This window comes from Globicephala melas, chromosome 11, assembly GCF_963455315.2.
Source record: "Globicephala melas chromosome 11, mGloMel1.2, whole genome shotgun sequence".
NCBI lineage: Eukaryota > Metazoa > Chordata > Mammalia > Artiodactyla > Delphinidae > Globicephala > Globicephala melas.
The window spans coordinates 89594039-89619053 of NC_083324.2; positions in this window are offsets into that span (position 1 = coordinate 89594039).

The following is a 25015-nucleotide window of genomic DNA, read 5'->3' on the forward strand; positions in this document are numbered from 1 at the left end:
TGTGATTCTTGCATAAGAATCATATAGAAAATAAATCTAGAAGTAGACCAACACAAATACGGCCAATTTATTTAACAAAGGTCATTCAATGGAGAAAAGATAGTCTTTTCAACAAATGGTCCTGGAACAATTGGACACATATATACCTCACATTGTATACAAAATTCAACTTAAAAGACTTTATATTTAAGTCAAGAATTCTTTTAAATTACAAAACTTTTAGAAGAAAATGGGAAAAAAATCTTTACAATCTTATTAGGTAAGGCAGAGTTCTTTGATATGACACCAAAACCGTGATCCATAAAAGAAAAAATGATAAAGTGGACATCATCAAAATTTAAAAATTAAAATATGAACGGCAAGGTTAAGAGAATGAAAAGAAGCCACAGAGATAAACTATTTGCAAATCTCATATGCATCAAAGGACTTGTATCCAGCATATATAAAGAACTCTCAAAATTCAATAAATAACCCAATTTAAAAGTGGGACTGGGATCTGAGTAGACACTTCTCTAAGTAGCATATAGGGATGTCAAACAGGTGCATAAAAAGATACTCAACACCATCACTCATTAAGGAAAGGTGGATTAAAACAACAATGATACACTACTATGCATCTGTTAGAATGGCTAAAACAAAAATAAAAGTATAAAACTTGCAATTCTTGTGATGGCAAAGAAACAAGGCTGGTGGGACTGTGAAATGGTGCAGCCATTTTAGGAAAGAGTTTGACAGTTTCTTACAAAGTAAAACATACCCTTACAGTCTGACCCAACAATCTCACTCTTACGTATTTAACCTAGACAAATGAAAACTTAAGTTCATCAAAAAACCTGCACATTGTTTATGGAAGCATTCTTCATAATCACTCAAACAGGAAACAACCCAAAGGTCCTTCAGTGGGTGAACGGATGAACAAAACTGTGGTAGCCCATTCAGTGGAATACTAAGCAATAAAAAGATACCAATTACATGGATGAATCTCAAACGCATTATGCTGAATAAAAGAAGCCAGTCTCATGGTTACATGCCATATTGTTCCATTTATATTACATGCTGGAAAAGGCAAAATTCTAGAGATAGAGATCAGTGGTTGATAGAGGTTAGGGGTGGAGGAAGATGTGAATACAAAGGCATAGCATGAAGGAATCTGGGGGCCAATGGAACTGTTCTGTGTCCCAGTTGTGATGGTTACATAAATTTATGCATGTGCTAAAAGTCAATGAACTGTACAGCCCCAAAGTTAATTTTACAGTCTATAAATATTGAAAAGATGGATAAGACTATACTTGTATCATAAAGAATTTCAAGAAATTGGTTACTATAAAATTTAAGATGGTGGTTGACTTTTTTCTGGATAGAGAACACAGAGGAGATTTTAGAATGGTTGGTAAATTTCTGTTTCTTTACCTTATAATTTATTCATTAGGCTATACCCTCGTGTGGTCTTCTCTATCTCTATTTTATTTAACAATAGAAAGGTATATAACTATTGAATCAATAAAATTTTAACAAAAATTCCAGTATGGTTTTATATGGAACTTGTCAAGAAGAGCAGTTCTTAAGTACTGATAACGTTCTGTCTCTTAAGTGGGATGATAAATTTTTGAGCATTCATATCATTAGTATAGTTTAAACATTACACATATTATTAGTATAGTTTACACCGTACACATATGTTTTATACACTCTTTTGGGTGTGTGATCTATTTCACAGTAAAATCCTTTTAACTGAACAACACCTGGAGCATTTTCCAATATGCCAAATGACAGTATTCTATTTATAAAGCTGACATTTTCCTAAACACTTATTTTATGCCTAGTATGTGCAAGATCTTTTCAGGTAGACAAGAAAAGTACAAAGCATTACTTGAATATTTTACATGGAGAATGTATTCATGTTTTATTCCTGTAAAAAGATCAGTAGAATTAAAAGTAAGAAAACTACAAAGCTTATTTCCTGCTTCAAAGAATTAGAATCTTATTCAGGAGATGAGAACACGAATGATAGTCTTGGAGAATTGTTAGGCCGATCTTCTGGACCTCCTGCTATGAGTGGTGACTGTGTAAATGAGTATACAGTGTGTCGAGGATGTGCATTTTGGGGAAGAACTGCTGCAAGTAGTTGAATCTCAACCTGCGTGGGCATTCATCCCAGTCATACAGAAGTGAAAGTTTATTAGACTTTTAAGTCCACTTGTTCCAGGAGAAGGTACAAACACTGAACGACATATTTTAAGGTGAAATTCAACAGGAACATAAGCTATCATAAACAGAAATTTATTTTACAGGCAGCTTTTCTTACAGGCAGAGTGGTACTTATTCCAAATGGCAAAATACACCTACTTACATGTTTAGCATTAGGAAGCTGAAGGAAGAAGTAAGATTTTGATTTTTCTATTCTGTTGTAATTCATTACACTTTATTATAGCTCACCTGCATTCCGACTTTCCCCCATAACCTCAATACCTTAACGTTCTTCCATCTCTTTGCCATCCTTTTAGAAATGGGACAGCCTAAGATTATTAGCTTACTGTTGACTTAGAAGTCAGTGGATCGCTGTTCTCGGGAGCTCTTTGGGGGGAAACACTAGAAGTGACTCCCATTGGGATTTCGGCATCTTCTTCTGAGCCTCACACATGAAGCTGAGCATGATTAGGGGACCATATAATTTAACGTCCACTGGTAATTACTTGAGGATAATGTGTGTAAACTAGGGCTGTCCTGGACAAACAGGGACATAGGTCACCCTGGGTGTAACCAAGCTGTAAGGTACAGAAGAGAGCGGCCAGGAGGGCACTGGTAACCGAAACGGTGATGGATGAGGCCAAACTGTGGATGTCTGGCCAGGTAAAGAGATGGAGGCAAAGGTGCGATGACCACCTGGCCTGGCTTCATGCTTTGGATGAGTAATTGAATTGGACAACCTCTATGAGTCTGTACAGATTCCTATCACAGAAGGAAAAGCACAGAAGCATCAAGGCTGTGAGTGTGTGTTGCATGGGAGAGTGTTTCATGGTGTGAGAGTGTGTATGTGTGTGAAGTGTGTGTGGCAGAAGTGGCTTTTGTCAAGGTCTTTCCCTCTCCCCCCACCTTTTGCTCACTTTCTGGACCCTGCTCTATTTTTATAAGGATACTGATCTTTTATAGCGTCGGCCCACGCCTTGCCTTACTTGAGTAGCCATAAAATCTGCTATTATTTCTAGAGGGTTCAGCGTGCCTTTTTCTTCCTGAGTCGTAACAGCTTATGAAGTTACACCCGTGGGTCGTGAGCACATGTGTGGAGGTGCTGGTTAGATGAGATCTTTGCTTGAGTGCCCAGAGACAAGATCAGAGGGGACAGAGGGCTTTGGAATGCACTGAGAGAATACATCCTTGATATATAGTGAAACAGAAGCAGGAATTCCCCAGAAACCATCTCACCTAAATATGCAGCTACTGTGTCCTCACCTCTTTTTCATCACACCTTTGCTCGTTGGTCTCTAATATACATACATCTAATGTTCTTTCATTCATTAACAACACATATTTACTGGGTCCCTACTAAGCACCATTCTAGAATGCTGGGGACAGAGTGGTGAACAAGACAGGGGACTCCATGCCTTTGTCATGGTGAGGACGACAATAAACAAACACAAACAGTTGAGATACTGTCAGAGAATGAGGTGTGTCACATAACCCTAAAAGCTTAATCAATATTTATTGAGTGTTTACTCTCCATCAGACACTGATTCACATGTGTTAATTCATTTAATCCCACCAACGCTTCTATGCTGCCACTGACATTATTATCATCCCCATTTTATAGAGGAGGAAACTGAGGCATAGAAAGCAAGATTAAGCCACTTTCCAAGGTCACCCTGCCAGTAAGTGGTGAAAGTAAAATTTAAATTCAGACCACCTAATTCTTGAGCCCACAGTCTTAGCCATTATGTCACTTGACTCCTCTACTGCTAGGAGGGCCATGGGTCAGTGGAAGGGTATAAAGGGCAAAGGGAGACTTAAAGCTATGGCTGGGTGAGGAGCCTGCATTAAATAGGGTAGTCAAGGAAGACTTCTCTGAGGAGGCGGCATTTGAGTTGAAACCTAAATAATGAGAAGTAGTCAGATATGTAAAATACTGAAGGTAGAACTTTCTAGGCAGAGAAATCAGCTAATATAAGGATCCAAAGGCAGAAACAAGCTTGAATTGTTTGAAGGACAAAGAGAGGGCACTGAAGTGGTTATGATCTTCGTGAAAAGGGAATCCAGATTTAAGGCAGAAAAATCTGGCTTACTATTTGAGTCTCACTTTCTTCATTTATAAAAAGGAAATGACGAGTCGACCTTACTTGTTACAGAATTAAAGGAGATCGTGGTAGCCAGTATGATAAATCACTGTTATTAATAATATGTCCACAGTAAATATAGCCAGGGTAGCTTGCCTTTTTCCGTAAAATCGCATCTGTGTTACTTGTTAAAGCTTAATTGAGCAGGTCCTGTGTACCTAGCACAACACACATGTATTTTAAAGTCATCACATCTATTTTGGGACGTACCTGTTATCTTCATCTTGTAGATGAGAAAACAGAGGATCTCAGAGGTTAAATAATAGTTCCAAAGACAAGTATCTAATGTATGTGATAAGACTGCAGTCCTAACCCAGTTTTGTCTTCAAATCACAAGTGTTTCTTCTACACCATACTCCTTTGTAAACAGCAAACTCATCTACAGCAGGCAGGGAGCAATGTCTTGCTGTATTACAGCATCGTCTCAGATACAGACGTAATAAATCTTTTTTAGATGGAAGTTATGATGAAGATGATGATCATGTTGGACTGACGAAGATGAGGTAAAACAAAGTGAATTGGAGAAATGGATGGCTTTGGCCACGTTCCTGTCCTCAGCTGTCCAAATGCTTCTGACAAAAGCACGCTCTTTCCACTGCTCTTAAGCTGTGCGGGCTTGGCCTGAGAGAATCAAGAATAAAGCTGATTGCAAACTTGGTGCATAACAGAGAAAATAAAGACATCATTTACTGACTGATTTGGACTAAGAAAAGATGTATTTACTTGCAGTTTATTATGTTGGATGTGACAGGCATACATTTGGGCTTTTTATTGAATGATGACTTACTACATACAGGAATTGGTGCAATTTGTAATGCAGATTATGTTTTTAAACAAAAAAGGGTGCAAATACACTGATGACTGTCACATGACTTGCTCTGCACTTCTCAAAAAGTGGCTTGAGCGTGGGTGGAACGACAAATATACCCTAGATGCACAAATGTAATTTCCAAAGAAGATGATTCTGGGCAGCTTCCAATTCCGTCGGGCAGATTTAGACAGAAGAAATCCATGGCTAAGAAAAGCTAAGGATCTTAAAATAGCCAGAATTGGAGTAGGATCATTTGAATCACTCCCATTAACTGCTGAAATGCCTCCAGACAGAGCAAGAAGGGCCACAACGAAAATCAGGCTATGGGATGAGAGAGTACATGTCGCATCTTTGCAAGATTACGTAAGTTGAACACCTGGGAATCCCATTTGTACTTCTAATAACAGGAGATGGGGGCAGGAGAAAAGTGGAAGAGATCTCCGCTCAACAGTGGAAAGCAACAGAATGAGAGCCTGGTCCACTGCATATTTTCTGAGTCATGAGTTTGACCTCATCAGCTTCTGGCATTGGGCCAGATCTTGTCTTGTGATACATTTGTGCAATTCCTCGAGGTCGCAGACTTGGGTTTTCCACTTGGAGCACATTTGTGAATTGACCCGAGGGCAAGATTCAGTCTACTTTTCCTGATAATCAACCACCATATTCATTTCCCTCAGCACCTAACTGCACGGACAAGCCAAGTTTCTTTCAGATGACGGCAAATTCTATTAATTGCTTTTCTCTGTCTGACTGTTTGGGCTTTACAAACGATTTCACCCAGGATTCAGCCATTAAGAAAGAGTGTTCATTCATGCTAATAACTTCCATTAAAGCTGCCGGTGAGTAATAGCAGAGAGAATGTGTGACGAAAGGTGCAACCCATGCAAAGATCTGAAAATCAGTGGAAACATTTTTTGTTTTTGTTTTTGCTATACGTGGGCCTCTCACTGTTGTGGCCTCTCGCTTTGCGGAGCACAGGCTCCGGACGTGCAGGCTCAGCGGCCATGGCTCACGGGCCCAGCCGCTCCGCGGCATGTGGGATTCCCCCAGACCGGGGCACAAACCCGCTTCCCCTGCATTGGCAGGCGGACCCTCAGCCACTGCACCACCAGGGAAGCCCCAGTGGAAACATTTTTATTTCAAGACTTTTATTTGCCATAAGGGAAGGCAAAGCAGGGCAGAATATTTTCAAATCATGTGTCATGGCTTTCTCATGATTTAAAATGAAAGCTTTTCTTGTTTAACAGAGGCATAGCATGCACGACATGACACATCAGAATGGTTTCTTCTCACAGAATCTTGGAACTTCACAGTAAATTCCGCTATGGCGATCCTGACTCCTATCTCCCCCACTTGGTAATTTACCAGGGCAATTTCCCCTCCTGCTGATGACGCGCAAACCCTGCAGCTCACACAGGCTGGAGAGCCCTGCCCCTCACGTGAGAGCAAGTGCTACGCCCTCGTCCACATTTCAAAGAAAACCTCAGCTTGCCAGCTCTTGTCAAAAGTTCCCACAGACAGAGGTTCCGTTTAAGGTCTGGGTGCAGTGTTGGAGGCTGGAACAATTCAGGTCTACGCTGGAACAATTCAGGTCTACGCCGCAAATCCCACTCCCAACACATGCGTGTAATCCAGGCTCGCAGAGAAGGGTAGTGCTTTGCTTTCCTAGGTGGTGAGGATTCCGGTCTAATTTTGGACAGCCCAGCATGGATTTCCTTACCTTGCCTTCCACAGATCTGCTTTTTCCTTCTCTGATTACCCAAAGGGGGCCTGCGTTTGTGCGAAAACAGGTGAGACTCACTGGGTGATGAAAGAGTGAGAGGGTGCTGCCCAGGGGCTCTGCTGCTCAGAGACGCCGAGCTGCGTGAGCCCCGGTGCTCCGCCTAGTCGTAGAGCTAGCTGGCCTTCTGACCCAGAGGTAAGTCTGATCGATGGCGTTTGGTCTTATTTTGTTCTGTTCAAACGCCCGGCAAGAGGCGAAGTAGGAAAAAGGGACCCGCACTAACCATCCCTCCCCCTCCCCCAACTTACCTACACTGATCCCCCCACAACGTCACCACATCCCCCAGACGCCTCCAGGATAAACCTTAGGAGCTGACGGGTGAGGGGCAGTGGTGTGGAGGCAGAGGAAGAGGAGGTGAACTTGACCTCATCTAGAAGTAAAGAAGTGACCTTAGGACAAGTCCCATTCTCCTTCAGCACAGATGACACTTTGGGTGAGCTCCTGGAGAACCTTAGTTTGCTTGGTGTGTAACAAAGTACCACAGAGTGGGTGCCTTAAACAGCAGAAACGTATTGCCTCACGGTTCTGGAGGCTGGAAGTCCACGATGAGGTGCCAGTGGGGTTGCTTCCTTGTGAGGGCTTGAGGAAGATTCTGTTCCATTCCCCTCTTCTAGCTTCTGGTGTCTTGCTGGCTATCTTTGGCCTTCCTTGGCTTACAGAAACATCAACCCAATCTCTGCGTTCATCTTCACGTGGTATTCTCCCTATGTGTGTGTGTCTGTGCCCAAATCTCCCATTTTTATAAGGATACCAGTCATTGGATGATAGCCCACCCAGATGACCTCATTTTAACTTGATTACCTCTGTAAAGACCCCCTTTCCAAATCAGGTCACATTCTGAGGTCCTAGAGGTTAGGACCTCAACATATCTCTCTGGGGGACATATGTCAACCCACAGCAGAAACCCTGTTTACTTTCTTTTCTAATTCTACTCCCTGTGTATGTGCAACCTCCAGCGCATGGGCCAGCTCCTTCCAAATTCGCTACTGCTGTTCCTGCAGGGATTTTGCAGATGCTTTTGGCATTCTTTGAACTTGATATTACATAGAAGAGTAAGAAGTTTTCCTTGCCCCTGGCTTTGACTTTCCCATGCTTCTCCAGGCAGAGAAGAGCCAGTTTTATGACTGTTTACTTGATACTACTCTTGAGGGCCAGAACCATTAAGGGAAGGGGATGAGCCCTCTGCTCCTACATAGACAGAGGTAAGTTCTCCCCAGATCTGCCAGATACACCTGTGTGCCCCTTTCCACCTGCACGAGGAGGATGGGGGAGTCAGTCAGCCAGTCAGTGTCTATGCCAGGATCAGAACTCACTTTCTGTGACCTGCTAGACTCTGGACCTGGCCAGGCTGCCTTCAGGTTGAGAGGATGCTCTGGACCAGTGCACATCTACCTGGATCACCAGGGCCCATGTGATCCTTTACATATGTTTTTCCCTCAGTATTTTTTTTTTTTTTTTTTTTTTTGCGGTACGCGGGCCTCTCGCTGCTGTGGCCTCTCCCGCTGCGGAGCACAGGCTCCGGACGCGCAGGCTCAGTGGCCATGTCTCACGGGTCCAGCTGCTCTGCGGCACGTGGGATCTTCCCGGACCGGGGCATGAACCCGTGTCCCCTGCATCGGCAGGTGGACTCTCAACCACTGCGCCACCAGGGAAGCCCTTCCCTCAGTAATTTGATTCCTCACCTGCCATGGTTTTAACCAGGCCCTACGTGCAAGTGGGCTCTGCATCCTGTCCCCATCTGAATTCAGCACACCAACTTCCTCTCCAGAGCCATTCTATCTCTCAGAGAGCCAGGAGGGCAGTGGAGGTAGGAAAGAATCCTGGTCTTGCCTTCCTCACAGGATCACTGGCTGGAACAAAACTTGCTGTGACCCATGAGATGTTTCACAAATGTCAGATGTTACTACAATTAGATAGAGCTGATGAAATCACACGCAGTGTAGACAGAGTGCTGTGTATTCTTGCCAATGTGTGGTCTTCACAATAGGTCTCTGAGTTATTGACCATTTCCATTTTACAAATGAAGGGACGAAGATGAGTTTTAATGAAGGTGCAGAGTTAGTGATGGATACATTTGAGATGCAAAGGTAAGATTTCTGATTTTGAATCCAGTGTTCTTTGTAGTATCCCAGGAGTAATGGCCAAGAAAACATGCCACTCAGATCTTCTGCTGCAGGAAGCAAAATTGAATGACGGTCAAAACTGCTGTGCTCCAAATCCACCTCTGTGTCCACGCCCAGGCCGCAGTTACCCGGAGCAGGAGTCTGCTCGGGGCAAGGATCTGGCTCGGCAGAGTCCTAACGCAGCCTGTTGCTGTGAGACTCCTCCCACCGGGGACTTCAGCTTAGGAACTCCATAGCTGTTAGACCAAGATTGTCTTAGAACTGTGCTGCAGTCTGAGAGTCTCCCTAGCCAACCCTCCTTCCTTTCCTTCTCTTTCATAGGGGTTAGCCCGGCATCATGTTCTAAAGACTGTTCCCACCTCCACTGACTCTCCTCTTTTTCCCTCACAGCATTTTTAGCCCAAGAAATCTCTTACATAAGTGAGACTCCCAGTAAGTCTCATTCTGTCTCGTTACTTACTTCTCAGAGGACCTGAATGAACACGCCAGGCTACCCCACTCTACCTATGAAAGGAATTCAATGTCAATTCATTATTTGGGGAGTATCTTTCATGTACTCAATATTTGCAAGGCCTGGCTGGGGGTAGGGGAAGGAGGCGTAAAAATGGCAAAGAAGGAAAGAATGAGGGGGAAGGACGCAGACCCATGATTAAGCCATGGTCCTTGCCCCCAGGGTAAGACTCCTGCACAGGAACCGTTAGGGGGATATAAGACAGCTATGTCATCAAGCGCCAACTTACGTGTGGAAGAGGGTGAGTATTGTAGGAATCAACGGCGATCAATATTGAGACCTGGAGTTTTCAAGAAAGATAAGTTGTCAAGGAGAAAGGATAAAGCTGGCAATTGGGCTTTGAAGGATAAGTAGGATCTTTATAACTAACAGGTAGATCAGTGGCATTTCAGGAGAGGGGAACACTGCAGGTAAAAGAAATACGACCTTCCCGGGATACAGGGAGATGAGATACATGAACATGGGTATCCTTTGGGTTCATACACCTCTCTGTGCTTCTGTTTTCTCCTATGTAAAAATGCGAGGTGATATTACCTACTGTGCACAGGGCTTTTCTGTCAGTTAAAGTTTTAATATGTATAAGGCATGTAGAAAAGTTCTGGGGAAAATACAGTTTAAGGGTTTGTTAAATAGATTGGTGGAGATGGGTCTATATTTGAGGAGGCAGAGGGAAGGAGTCTGAGGTTAAAAAGTGGAAACAGTCAGAAAATGAAATGCCTCATAGCAGGAAATGAGAGCCACTTGTTCAGTGAGGAGAAATAGTGTGATTAGACATTACTTTAGGAGAGTTTTTTGTTTTTTGTTTTTTGGCAGTGATAAGAGGCAGACATTGGAAATGGGGAACCTGGGACCAAAAAGACCACACCTCAATACATATTTATTCTGTTCTGGGAGTATATGTACATGCCTATGGGGAATGAAGAAAAGAGGAAAATTAAACATGATTCCAAACTTTAAATCATGAGTGATTGAAAGGGTGTTGGTACCATTAACAAAGACAGAAAAGATAGCAGCTGAAGTGTATTTAGGGAAAGAAGATACAATTTTTGGAAAGGACTGGATGTGGAAGGAGATCTGAAGTGAAAATATCTAGTGAGTAATTGAAGATGTGGAACAAAGGCGAAGGGAGGTTTCAGATCCAGATTTTGGATTCGTTGACACTAGCTGTCAACGACCTCATGACTGAACCGCACAAGGGCACTGCCATGCTGGCTAGAGGGAGTTCCTCAGAGCTGGTCCTAGTTCATGGTCTCATGAAGGCAGAGCAGCTCAACGACGCCTGAGCTAAGGATCCATGTGATACCTTCGTCAACGTGTAAAGTAACTCGGTATGGAAACAACTAATAGTTCATTGAGCTTTAAAAACTCTCCGTCCTTATTTCCCAATTTTCTTTCTCAAGTGGGGCTATATGTGGAATATCTCCATGAAGAAGGCTGTATTATTTAATTCCTTCATATGCAGCCACACCACTATCTGGATTGGTATATTATCTTAGCTCACAGTCATTTGGAAAAAGCAGAAAATATTTTAAACATAATCATTAGTCTGGCTTCCTGGCCTGTATCTTCTAGTTTCAAGTCAGAAGTTTTCAAACTTCTTTTGGCTGTGACATTGAGAAATGTATTTTACATCACTAGATACTTGTACCTCAACTGAAACCATTACTATGTGCAGTGCCCTTCATTACCTTCTCTTCTCTTCCATTCCAGTCTATTTTATTTATTTTCAAGAGTGTTCTTTACTACCCACTAAACCAATTTCATGACCACGGATGGGTCATGACCCGCAGCTTGAAAAACACTGGCTCAGCCTATACAACCGTCAGCTGCAGGCTGAGCTCTAGTAAGTCAGCAGAAACTTCCTCAGCTGAGTAGATCAAGGTCGAGGCACACTTGCTGCTCAGCTGACTTTCACCTATTCTAGCAATCAGGCTCTTGCTTTGTTTCTTGTGCTCCAATTCCAATCCGGGATCACTGTTTGGGGCTCCAGCACAAGACCCTCTTTGTGATTTATTCTTCTTACACTGAAGTCTTCTCGCTCATGTGGTTGTGTTTCCACTGCACGCTCTCAGATTTCCCCAACACTGACTTCAATTGTCTAGCAGCTACCATAGCACCCTGCAAAAGTGGCCTTCATTGGCCATTGAATAAATACAGGTATGGTCATTGTTTGCTGCTTGTTACTGAATCAATAGGGTGCTAACTTTTTGCCCCCTTGAACTTCCAGCTAAGCCCATGGGAGTCCTCTCAGGAGCATCTCTGTGCCCTCTGCAACCCTCTGCAACCCTCCTTGAGTTAAATGAACCCCAGCTCTGCCACTGAGGGAAGAAATAGAAGTCTGAAGCCAATCAAATGGGGGCTCTAGAATGAGAGGCTTTGGGTGACAGGGTGACAGGAAAGCACAGAGCATCTGAGATGGAAAGTCAGGGAGGCAGTGGAGGAAGAGGCTGGTACCAAAGATAAGGTTCGCGAGAGGAACTGGGGCAGCATAATGAGTCCCACAGACCAGGCACTTATTTAGTGACTTGTTCACCTCCAGCTCTATACGTCACTTTGTACCTCCTTAAATTTGGAATCATATTACCACCTAATAAACCAGGCTGTTGTAGGCATAGATGAGATAGCAGTTAGTGCATTTAGCAATTATTATTTTGTGATTTTGCTCGCAGCTGAGTTTGATAACAGCTTGAGTACAGAGTTCTTAAACTTCGCTATGGCCAGCCTTAGGCAGATTCTGGTGTCCTCTTTTCTTCTTTTTTTAATATTCCCCTCCTTCCCCATCTCCTACTCTCCTCAAAAGGAATCTATATGAATTATTCCTGCTAAAGTAGCTGGTGGTAACGACGTGGAGAGTTTCCCTATCCTATGGATGTTGGCATTTTAAGAGAAGACTAACGCACAAGCTCTTACTAACATAATTGAACAAATGGCTACTAATGGAATTTCAGACATTAAGATGAAAGTGGAGAGTACATTTTGGCTGAGAGGGTCTCGTTGGTATCTCTCAAAACATTGTAATTGGGGCAGAGTTCAGGTTTAGAACTTGGCACCACTCATGGCTTCTATTTATACATTTAACCTTGACCCTAGTATTATATAAAGCAGACAAAATATTTTTTCAGCTTTGCTCAAAGATCAGGATTTTTCATATTCTTAGGAAAAACCCAGTGAAATCAATCATTGGTTTACCATGAAACACTGGTCAGACTAACTCTGACAATAGTTTTTCAAGTAAAGTACTATATGGGGAAAATCTGGGTAAGTCATATGTAATTAAAAATGGATTAGGTACTCTTATCCCAAAAGAGTCTTATCACACTCTTCTGTTTACACCTCTCTCAAGATAGTGTATATGTGTGTATTTGGGTGTGATATGTGTGTGTGTGTGTGTATATATATCATCTGGATATGTTTATAATATTCAGACATATGCTTATAAATATTCATTAGGCAATTTATACATAACTGAATAATTTAAATTCCTTAGCATCACCTGATCTGTTTATAGAATTCCTGTTCTGTCCCAGTTGAGTGTCACCTCATTAAGCTCTTTCCAAACCCCTCTCAGCTAGCATTCTGAGTATGCCTAATGCAACTAATAAAGTTTATAGAACTGCATTAGTTTTCTATGGTTGTATAATAATTGACCCAAAACTTAGTAGCTTCAGACAATGCAAATTTACTATCTTTCAATACTGGAGATCAGAAGCCTTAAAAATCAAAATGTCAGCAGGACTATGTTCCTTCTGGAAGCTTTAGGGGAGAATCTGTTTCCTTGATTTTTCCAGCTTCTAGCAGCTGCCTGCATTCTTTTGTCCATGGCTGCTTCTTCCATCTTCAAAACCAGCAACAGAGTAACTTCAAATCTCCCTTTGACTTTGTTTCCATCATCACATCTCCTCTGACTTTTGACCTTCCTGCCTCTCTTATAAGGACCCCTGTGATTACATTGGGCCCACTTGGAGAATCCAGGGTAATCTCTTCATTTCAAAATCCTGAAATTAATCACATTTGCAAAATCCCTTTTGCTCTGTAAGATAACAGGTTCCGAGGATTAGGACATGGACATTTTTGGAGGACTCTTATTCACTCTACCACACGTAGAAAAGAAAAAGTTTAATGTAATAATTTTATGTCCGTCAAACTATTTCTTGCAAAAGGAAGGAATGGAGTTTCCTCATGATGACACGTATGCCTGCTCCAACCCTCTTGGTGCCATGCTTTCAACGGCTTTATCATTTGAAACGCCAAATATATACAGGACTCCAAAGAATGCATATAGGAGACTGCAAACAGGCCTCCAAGGTTGGGAAGTCTTAAAAACAAAACAGGAAATACTTTAAAATTATTAATAATTTAGTTCCCTAACTTAATTTCTAAAAGTGTTCAACCTTACATGTGTAGGATAAAAAAGCATTGCCATCTTGATATTCTCCCTAGTTAAAGTCAACATATTTAAAATCACTCATTCTTTATTAAATCATTGATTTAACCAAACAGTGCTTACTGAGCACCTGCAACATACCAGGCTCTGCACTGGGCACTGGGGCCTAATGTTGACCAAGATTGACAAGGTCTTTGCCTTCCTAAGCCTACAGTCTAATGGAAGATAGGAAAAGTAAAGAAGTGATTTTAATACTATATAGTAAGTGTGTGATAGAAATGTTTTTCACTATTGTCCAGTTACACCTAAGTCTTAGTGCAGGGACTGTCTACTATCTCATCTCTGGGTGTCAGGGCCCCAACGCTATCTGTTGGGAGAAGAATTTATGAGTATCCTAAGCTTTTAAAAAATGGAGGAGAGCAGTGACTATCCATACATTTCAGATGGAAAGCAACAAACAATTGAACTGTTATAATGGAAGCAGCCAAGGACAAGATGAAGAGCTAACACTTCACCATTTGGGTAGAGTGTCATATGCCCTAGAATGGCAACAGATGGTCTGCAGGCACTGGTTCAGCTTCAACAGGAATTCCTAGTGCTGTTCAGTCTGGTTAGCAATTCTTCTGTTGCTCACCCTGCTTCTCTGTATCTGTCCTGCCCAGTCAGGCCTCTCATTCCCAGCCCCCACCTTTTCTAAGGTCATGCCCATCTTCTACTCCACACTCCCGATTCTCAGCCCAACAGACCCTCTATTTATATGTAGTGGTGGGGAGGCAATGCTCCACTTTCCTTTTATCCTCTTCCTACTTCTATTTTTATGGTCTAAACTCTGTTCTCTGATTCCCTCAGGACTTCTCTTCAGATATTCAAAAGTCTGTTTAGAGGTTTAAAAAAAAAAAAAAGAAATTCTGAACATTGACTGTTTCCTGCTTTTTAAATTCCTAATTTAACTCTACTTTTCCTCCAAGCAAAGTAAATGCCTCTGACAAACAGAAAAGTCACGCAAGTATATGGATGCTGGGAAAAGAAAAGCACAAAGACAGACGTTTCAAGATATTATCATGTAATTAGTGTTATGGCAGGGAAAGTTCAGAATGCTGACGAGCCAACCACCAATCAGATTACACAGGGCCCATAAGAATGTTAAGAGAGTTGGACTTCATTGCAGAGCCAATAATGATCTTAAGCAGGGGGATGTCACGATTAAATCTCAGTTTTAGAATACCAGTTTGGCGGCAATTTGGAGAACAGACTATAGGGAGAAAAGACTGAGTAAGAGGAGAACAGTTAAAATACAAATGTAGAATCGAAGTGAGAACTGAAGGTAGATTGTACTAGTATAATATAGTGGGGTTGGAAGGGATTGGATGGGCTTGTGAGATTTTGAGGAGGTTCAACTGGCAACATAATGACTGACTGAATGTGAAGGACTGAGGAAAAAGAGGAGTCAAGGATGACACCCAGGATTCTGATGGGAGCACCTGGACGTCCCATTCCTGTGAGATTAGGAACACTGAAGGACAAGGTCGGGTGGAGGTGGGGAGACAATGTAGTGAGTTCAGCTTGAGGCATGTGGAGTTTGGACACTCAAGTGGAAAAGTTAAATAGACAGTTGGATATAAGATCTGGGGCTCAAGAGAAAAGTTTGGTCTGGAAATAGAGATTTGGAATTCATCAGGGTAGAGACAATCATTGAAACAAAAGGAATGACTGGGAATGTCTGGGAGAATTTTTTGGAAATGAGGGAACAAAATGCAGTCAACTTCTTTAATAGATATAGAATAATTTAGATTTTCCATTTCTTTTAGTTTCAGTCTAAGTTATATTTATCAAGAAATTTGTCCATTTCATCTAAGTTGTCAAGTATTGGTAGTCATAATATTTTCTTATTATCCTTTTAATATCTGTGAAATCTGCAGTGATGTTCCCTTTTTCATTTTTGATATTTGTAATTTGGAGCTCTGGTCAAGGCAATAAGACGAGTAAAAGAAATAAAGAAATTTAGATGGGGAGGGGTAGAAAAGAGGGAGTACATGAAGGCACAAAAAAACTTGAGTGTAATGGATATATTCACTATCTTAATTACAGTGATGGTTTTATGGGGCTATACATGTGTCAAAACATATCAAACTGTAATAATTAAGTATGTTCAGTTTCTTCTATGATGATTTTTATCTTAAAGCTGTAAGAAAAGAAGGCATACAGATTGGAAATTAAGAAGTAAAGTGGTCTTGCAGATAATGTGATATTTTATAGAGAATACTAAATATTTTAAAGAGTAACTACTAGAATAAGTAAATTTAGCAAACTCACAGGATGCATGATCAATATGCATAAATCTTTTACATTTCTATAAACAAACAGTAAAGAATAGGAGAGTAAATTTTTAATTCCTTTAAAACAGAACTTAAAAAAATATTAAAATACTAAGGAATGAATTTAATGAAAGAACACACAAGACATGTTGAGAACTATAAAATATTCCTGAGAAAAATTAAAGAAAATGCAAATAAATGGAAGAAAATACCATCTTCATGGATAGGGCAATTCAATATTCTCAATACGTCAATTGTCCACATATTTATCTGTAGATTTAATATACAGTTGACCCTTGAAGAACATGGGTTTGAACTGCATGGGTCCACTTATATGGCTTTTTTCCAGTGGTAAACACTACAGCACTACACTGTCAGCAGTTGGTTGAATCCACTGATGCGGAACTGCAAATCTAGAGGAACGACATATACTAAGGGTCAGCTATAAGTCATATGTGGATTTTCAACTCTGAAGAGGGTCAGTGCCCCTAACTCCCATGTTGTTCAAGGGCCAACTGTACTCTCAGTCAAAATCACAACTGAAGAGTTCATTCTAAAATGTATCTGGAAATGTAAAAGACCTAGAATAGCATACAATATTGGAAAAGAAAGAGAGAAAGAGAGAGAGAGAGGAAGGAAGGGAGGAAGGAAGGAAGGGAGGGAGGGAAAGAAAGAAAAGAAGGAAGGAAGGAAGGAAGAGAAAGGAAAGAAGGAAAGAAAGAGAGGGAGGGAGGAAGGGAAGAAAGAACCAAGTTGGGAGGCCTACAGTGTATGACTTAAAGACTCAGTATACATTTCAGTAAACAAAACAGTGTGATAATTGGTGTTAAAATATACAAACGGAGCAGTGGAATACAACAGAGTCTAGTCATAAGCTCACATATATATGGTCAGTTGATTTTCAACAAATGTGTCAAGAGAATTCAATAAGGAAAGTAAAGTTTTATTAACAAAATAGTTCTGGAACAGTTGAACAAATGCATAAGGAAAATCAACTTTGAACCCTACCTTATGCCTCATAAAACTTAATTCAGGCTAAATCGTAGACCTGTACTTAAAAGCTAAAACTATAAAGATTCTAGAAGAAAACATAGAAGACTATCTTTGTGACTTGGGGTAGGCAAATGTTTCTCAGAAAGGACATAAAAACACTAAAACTAACAGGAAAAAAGCCAACAACTTGTATTTCATGAAAAAATTTTAAAGTCTTGTGTATGTATAACTGAATCACTTTGCTGTACACCTGAAACTAACACAACATTGTTAATCAACTGTACTCAAATATAAAATAAAAAGTTAAAAAAAAGATTACCTATAAAAAATGTCATTGTTAAGAAAATATTCCCTGTACGTATATCTGACAAATACAACTATCCAGAATATACAAATTAAGAACAAGGTTGAATTATCAGACCAACAGCTTCTGTGAGAGCCTACTAAAATTAAACGGAAGTGGGTGCGGTTGACAGTCCTGTGGCACCCTGGACCTGGCCCTAAGGCCCCAGGGGAGAGATTTCTAATTAAGAAAGGCTTTCCCAGACAAAGACATCTCAGGACATGATTCACTCTCCTAGTTCCATTTATTCACGAAAATATGGTTACTAAAATCTTACCAAAGAACTTTTGTAAGTCAACTTATAACACTATATTTTCATGTAATATTCAGTTTACCTAAACCCTCTGAAGTTTGCAACTACAGAAAAACCCTGGAGGATATGGGAAGCTGCTCCAAAATATTTCTGAAAATCTTGCATGTGGTTTGGTAATCAGGGCTGTGGTAATTTTAATTCAATAAAGGATAAATATAGAAAGTTATCAGAGAGTCTAAGAATCTCAGAAGGAAACATTTATACAGTTTCTTTTCTCAGGGAGTCAGACATCAGAGAATTGGTTGGTGGGTCGAGTCACAAGGTTTATATAAGTGTTCGAATTTCTGTCTTTGAGTCTACAGGTTTCTGAGAATGATTGTTAAAGTAACATTGGTATATTGTAGAGACTTTGCAAGACCTCAGAAACTCAAAAGGAAAAAAGTACTTATAAATCCACATTCAGTTTTTCTTACTCCTATCATCATAGTTTAGATAATATCTTGCTCCTTTTCTCCTAACACTGTATTATAAACATTTCTCTATATTTAAAATTATCTGCAAATCATTTTCCTTAACTATTTCCCTAATGGTAGATATTCAAATTCTTTCCAATTTTTCTTTCTTTATGCAATGATGAATAATACTGTAATGAACATCTCTGTTTATTATTTTTAAAATCATTTCAGAATATATGCTTAGAATCCTACCCAGAATTCTATGTTACTATGTCAATGGATATGAAAAAAAATGTTAAGGATCTTAATGTTCCATCAGACTGATTTCCAAAACCTCTGTGTCCTTTTATGAGTCCCTAAAAGTCCCTTTTCCACTGTATCTTTAACAGCACTAGTTATTCTCAGTTTAGAATCTATGCCAATTTAGTATGTGAAAAACACTCTCTTTGAATCTACTTTAGAAATGAGTAACTTTAGTTAATTTTCACTTATTTTAGTCACCCTTTCCCAACTTGGAATATATTTATTCCAAGTTTTAAAAAAGCACTTTCCTCCAGTGTTTTTGTACACTCTGATCATCGTTCCTATTCTTTCTTACGCTCCACTTTCCTCCTCCCAATTATGAAAATTGGTTAAGATTTCACTCAGAATGTCCACCAGATGTTGATGTGGCCACTGGATAGGAATGTGGGGGAGGGATGGATACAAGAGATTGCCTGTATTTCTATTCATCAGAAACTCGTGGAAGGCTGATTTGAAACATTCTTATAGCAAGGATTGAATACAATCAATTTTCTAAAATCTTCAGAAGAGCCTTCATCTGAATTCTGATGGCGTCATGTGACTTGGGCTTCAGCTCCATGACACTCCTCGTGAAGTTATCGAATTCCTGATTATTGCCTGGGTGTGGTTAGAAGACGGGGAACTCCATATTTCCAGAGGCATGGCATGCCTCTTCCTCTTCTCTATATGTCTTTTGGCAGACTGCTAGACCATTCTTTTTTTTTTTTTTTTTTTTTTGATCTTACTTTCCCAACCAGGGATTGAAACCTTGGCAGTGAAAGCTCAGAGTCCTAACCACTGGACTGCCAGGGAATTCCCATGCTAGTCCATTCTTAAGCATCCAAATCTTGGGAATACAAAATCATCAGTTTCTTCTTACCTGGAAAACCCTTATCCAATCAGGTCTCTATAGTACAAGACTAACCTATAAATGGGGTAGGTCACACTGACTCATGTGACCAACTAGTGGCAGCCATTTAACAATAGGATTTTCTTATTTTAATGAAAGGACTACACTGGGAAAAGTAACATGGGAGAACTAGACAGATAAAGATAGACACAGAGTCACAGAGACTGAAACAGAAAGAGTGGAAAGTCATGAAGAAGACAGACTGATACAGAAAGAGACAATCAGACACAATGAGAAATGAAAGACTGTATCTGTGTGTCTCAGTGTGTGTGTGTGTGTGTGTGTGTGTGTGTGTGTGTGTGTGTGTGTGTGTGTGTGAGAGAGAGAGAGAGAGAGAGAGAGAGAGAGAGAAATACTAATGTGAAACAGGGGATTTAACTTTCAATATGCAGTGCTGACGTCCCAAAATATACCTTTGCCTGCAAGACTCCTGCAAGTTCATTTCAGCACTTGGAAAGGCTGGCCTAATTTGCATGGTCTCTCAGAGGCTCCTGTGGTCCCTGTCTGTGAGGCTGTCCCCTTGTAGATGATTGCCAACAGGCAGAGAGCTGCTTCTGGACAGCAGGAGAGGACAGGAAGCATCCAACTATTGAGCTGATGATTCCATTAGATGATTCTAGAATAAGTAAGTAACCAGCAAAATAGAATTCAAAGAGACAGAGCAAAATCCACAGATTAAACATAAAAGACAGTATTTATGTTTTCTGAGGTAACCAGAAAGCCTTTGGGAATCCTAGAAAACAGTGACTAATTACTAATGAGGAATTAGGATCTTTCAGATGAGAGAGACCAGAAGGCTTGAGAGTTGTTCTTTGGTGGAATGTCTCCCCAAGGTCCTCCATGGAGGAAGTCCTACCTGCCAGCCTCTTCAGATTCCGAGACAAGAGGCATGCTATAAAAAAGCACTCCAGAGAAGAAAATGACTCAGATATTTCCTCTGGGCTCGTGGGTTGCTGCTTCCGGAACAGCAGGTGGGCAGCACACACTATGAGATGCTGATGGTCCGTTCTCAAGGGAAACACCTGGAAAATGTGGCCGTGGTTTCGGAACAGAGAGAGAAAGCAACTCTTCTGTGATGTTATCATCAGCTATTCACAGTTGGATATATTTGTATTGGTTCTGTATAGGATTAGGAGCTAAAGTTCCCCCACGTTCATCAGAAGGAAGATAGGTGAGCTTGGAAATTGTCCTACATTCCCCCAACTTCCTGAGTATCCCTTAGGGATAGACTCTACCGAGTAACAATACAACCTTTGCTTGTTGATGTTTAATGAAGTTAACTGAGCTCGGCTGAAGGGTGGCATGCTCAGGGCTTCTGAAAAGGAGCTCTCGTGAGACTACGTGCATGATTGTTTCCTTGTCAGCACAGGTTTGATCCCATCTTTTTATCCCCTCTGAGATTTCCTGGCTTTAGGGTGTGCTGCCCATGCCTCGTGCAGCAGGTGGAGCTCTATAACTATGCAGGGAATGACGTGTCTAAGCCTGGAAATTTTTCTTCTTTGATTCAATAGAGATCAGACTCTTTGGAGAGGGTGGAATACCATGGACTATGGTGACACATTTGTTCTTGTGGGATCTTCTTCAAAGAAAGTGTTTCTTGACGCATTGCTTCTGAGAGTGTGCAGCTATAGAGTTCATGATAAGCATGTTCTCTTCTACTATGACTGGTATTCTTTGTAGTTATTCCAGGTCAATTAAGTTTGGTTTGGAGGATTAGATTTATTAGTGTTATCAGCACACTCAGCACTGGTAATGATTACAGTTTGCCAAGTGCGCGCTGGGGGGGTTACTGTTTAACTTAGAACCATATGATCATCTCTCTCCATTTGCTCATTAGGCCTTGAAGTCCCAGCTCTACTAAATCCTCAGGACTTTTACCTATTTACTCAGGTTTGCTTTCCCAAAGCAATGTAAAAAAATTATTTTGCTTTCTTCAAAAGGTAACTTTCTGGACTTCCCTGGTGGTCCAGTGATAAAGAATCTGCCTTACAATGCAGGGGACGCAGGTTTGATCCCTGGTCAGGGAACTAAGATCCCACATGCTGTGGGACAACTAAACCCTGGCGCCACAACTACTGGGTTCACGTGCCTCAACGAGAGAACCCACGTGCCACAAACTACAGAGCCCACGCACCACAACGAAAGATCTCGCAGGCCTCAACTAAGATCCCATATGCAGCAACTAAGATGACGCAGCCAAAAATAAAAAAGAATAAAAATAAGTAAATCTTTTTTAAAAAGGTAGCTTTTCCCAAAACATGGCATATTTATCATCAACGCTGATAAAAGTGCTTATGATCAGATAAAAATACCGATAATAAACGTGTTAAGGAGAAATGACACATCCATATAGTCTTCTTTTCTCCTACTTTTAATGCTGAAAATTCTATAAGAAATACTACAAATATCATATGATATCACTTATATGTGGAATCTAATTTTTAAAAGATACAAATGAACATATCTACAAAATAGAAGCAGACTTACAGATATCGAAAACAAACTTATGGTTGCCAAAGGGGAAATGTGGAGAGGGGGATAAATCAGGAGCTTGGGTTGAACACATGCACACTACTATATATAAGATAGGTAACCAACAAGGACCTGTTGGACAGCACAGGGAACTCTACCCAATATTCTGTGATAACCTATACGAGAGAAGGATCTTTAAAAAATGAATATATGTACATGTATAACTGAAACACTTTGCTGTACACCTGAAACTAACACAACATTGTAAACCAGCTATACTCCAATAAAATTAAAATATTAAAAAAGAAAGAAAGGGCTTCCCTGGTGGCGCAGTGGTTGAGAGTCGGCCTGCCGATCAAGGGGACACGGGTTCGTGCCCCGGTCCGAGAGGATCCTGCGTGCCTCGGAGCGGCTGGGCCCATGGGCCGTGGCCGCTGGGCCTGCGCATACGGAGCCTGTGCTCCGTGGTGGGAGAGGCCATGGCGGTGAGGGGCCCATGTACCGCAAAAAAAAAAAAAAAAAAAAAAAGAAAGAAATACTGAAATGCATAAGACTCTAGTGTCTTGACACCATTTTGTGATAGAGTTTAAGCTTAACTGACATTAACTGGTGAATGGATGGGTGGATAGGTGGATGGAGGGATGGAAAGAGGGACAGACAGATGGCTTTAAGTTTGGATGCTCCTTGCTGAAATTTGTCCGCAGTACAAATTTCAGGACTGCTTCAGAGAAATATACAATGATTATTGTTATGGAGCTTACTAAGAAAAGTTAACCAAAATAGATATTGTTTCACTTCCATCCATAACTTATAACAGGCTATTGCATATTTTGTCTCTAAGGTTTGCAGACTTCTGAAATCATCAGCAGTAATAGACAAAGAGTACAGTAGCACTTTTATTTTCTCCGGCACAGCAGAAACAAGGACAGTTTTTAGAACTGGTATAAACTGGTTTCTATAAATTTGAGACTTGCTTGCATAATATTTGATAAGAGTTGTGTTAAGACTAGAATGATGAAATGTGTATTTGTTCAGTCAGACAAATATTAGCTGAGAACCTACTATGTGCCAGGAAGTGTACTAGGCCCTGGGGGATCAAGAGTGAATACATCCATTTCTGACTCTGAGGACCATAGAGTCAACAACCTCATGGAGAAGGTACCACATATGAACAGATGATGTTGGGATATTACGGTGAAATTACCACAAGGGATCTGGGAGAAGAATTAGACTATGGTATTCTTGAAAGCAGGGACCACCTGATTCATCTTTATTTCTTAGTGTCTAGAGAGTCTCTGGAAGACTGTATGGGTTTAAAAAGTATTACTGAATATAGTTAAGGAGTGTGGGATTGACATGTGCGCACTGCTATATTTAAAATGGATAGCCAACAAGGACCTAATGTATAACACAGGGAACTCTGCTCAATATTATGTAACAACCTAATGGGACAAGAATTTGAAAAAGAATAGGTACATATATATGTATAACTGAATCACTTTGCTGTACACTAGATACTCTCACAACACTGTTAATCAACTATACTCCAATATACAATAAAAAGTTAAAATATAATAAAATAAAAAGCTAAATTATAATAAAATAAAAAGTATTACTGAATGAATGAATGAAACCTGGAAATTGAACAGAAATTTCTTGAAGGAGATAATGTCTAGAACATCAGTAACAATAAGGATACTAATGATGATGGCTAATATTTGCTGAAAGTTGATTATGTGCATTGTTTAAAATTCTCATTTGTGTCATCTTCACAAAAACTCTCTGAGATACATACTATGATTATCCCTATTGTACTGAACTGAGGATAAAGCTAACACACAAAGATAGGTTAAAAATTTGCCCAAGGAGGCTTCTGGGAAGATGGCGGAAGAGTAAGACGCGGAAATCACCTTCCTCCCCACAGATACACCAGAAATACATCTACACGTGGAACAACTCCTACAGAACACCTACTGAACGCTGGCAGAAGACCTCAGACCACCCAAAAGGTAAGAAACCCCCCCACGTACCTGGGTAGGGCAAAAGAAAAAAGAATAAATAGAGACAAAAGAATAGGGACGGGACCTGCACCAGTGGGAGGGAGCCGTGAAGGAGTAAAGGTCTCCACACACTAGGAAGCCCCTTCGCGGGCAGAGACTGCGGTTGGCGGAGGGGGGAAGCTTCGGAGCCGCGGTGGAGAGCACAGCCACAGGGGTGCGGAGGGCAAATTGGGGAGATTCCCGCACAGAGGATCAGGGCCGACCGGCACTCACCAGCCCCAGAGGCTTGTCAGCTCACCCGCCGGGGCAGGCGGGGCTGGGAGCTGAGGCTCGGGTTTCGGTCGGAGGCAGGGAGAGGACTGGGGTTGGCGGCCTGAACACAGACTGCCGGGGGTTAGTGCGCCTCGGCTAGTCAGGAGGGAGTCCGGGGAAAAGTCTGGACCTGCCGAAGAGGTAAGAGACTTTTTCTTACCTCTTTGTTTCCTGGTGCGCGAGGAGAGGGGATTAAGAACGCTGCTTAAAGGAGCTCCAGAGACTGGTGCGAGCCGCGGCTAAAAGCGCGGACCTCAGAGAAGGGCATGAGACGCTAAGGCTGCTGCTGCTGCCACCAAGAAGCCTGTGTGCGAGCACAGGTTACTCTCCACACCTCCCTTCCAGGGAGCCTGTGCAGCCCGCCACTGCCAGGCTCACAGGATCCAGGGTCAACTCCTCCGGGAGAACGCACGGCGCGCCTCAGGCTGGTGCAACGTCACGCCGGCCTCTGCCGCCGCAGGCCCGCCCCGCACGCAGTGCCCCTCCCTCCCCCCCGGCCTGAGTGAGCCAGAGCCCCCGAATCAGCGGCTCCTTTAACCCCGTCCTGTCTGAGTGAAGAACAGACGCCCTCCAGCGACCTACACGCAGAGGCGGGGCCAAATCCAAAGCTGAGCCCCGGGAGCTGTGAGAACAAAGAAGAGAAAGGGAAATCTCTCCCAGCAGCCTCAGGAGCAGCGGATTAAAGCTCCACAATCAACGTGATGTACCTGCATCTGTGGAATACCTGAATAGACAACGAG